Source organism: Rhincodon typus, chromosome 2 (genome assembly GCF_021869965.1).
Source record: "Rhincodon typus isolate 14 chromosome 2, sRhiTyp1.1, whole genome shotgun sequence".
NCBI lineage: Eukaryota > Metazoa > Chordata > Chondrichthyes > Orectolobiformes > Rhincodontidae > Rhincodon > Rhincodon typus.
The window spans coordinates 140,135,739-140,136,203 of NC_063333.1; the positions used below are offsets into that span (position 1 = coordinate 140,135,739).

General features: G+C 56.6%; 1 protein-coding gene across 3 annotated transcripts in view; it reads left to right on the plus strand.

The window, feature by feature from the left end:
* rreb1a (ras responsive element binding protein 1a) overlaps window positions 1–465 on the plus strand; it is a 229,577-nt gene that overhangs the window by 172,283 nt on the left and 56,829 nt on the right. The window lies entirely within an intron of this gene.

Consider the following 465-nt stretch of genomic DNA (forward strand, 5'->3'; position numbering starts at 1 on the left):
CTACACCTCCCCCCTCACCCTCATCCCAGGCCCCAAGAAGACTTTCCACATCAAGCAGATGTTCACCTGCACATCTGCCAATGTGGTATACTGCATCCACTGTTCCCGTTGTGGCCTCCTCTACATCGGGGAAACCAAGCAGAGGCTCAGGGACCGCTTTGCGGAACACCTACGCCCGGGTTCGCACTAATCAACTGCACCTCCCAGTTGTGAACCATTTCAACTCCCCCTCCCATTCCTCAGACGACATGTCCATCCTGGGCCTCCTGCAGCGCCACAACGATGCCATTCGAAGGATGCAGGAACAACACCTCATATTTCCCTTGGGAACCCTGCAGCCCAATGATATCAATGTGGACTTTACAAGCTTCAAAATCTCCCCTCCCCCTACCGCATCCCAAACCCAGCCCAGCTTGTCCCCGCCTCCCTAACCTGTCCTTCCTCCCACCTCAAGCCCCACCCCCC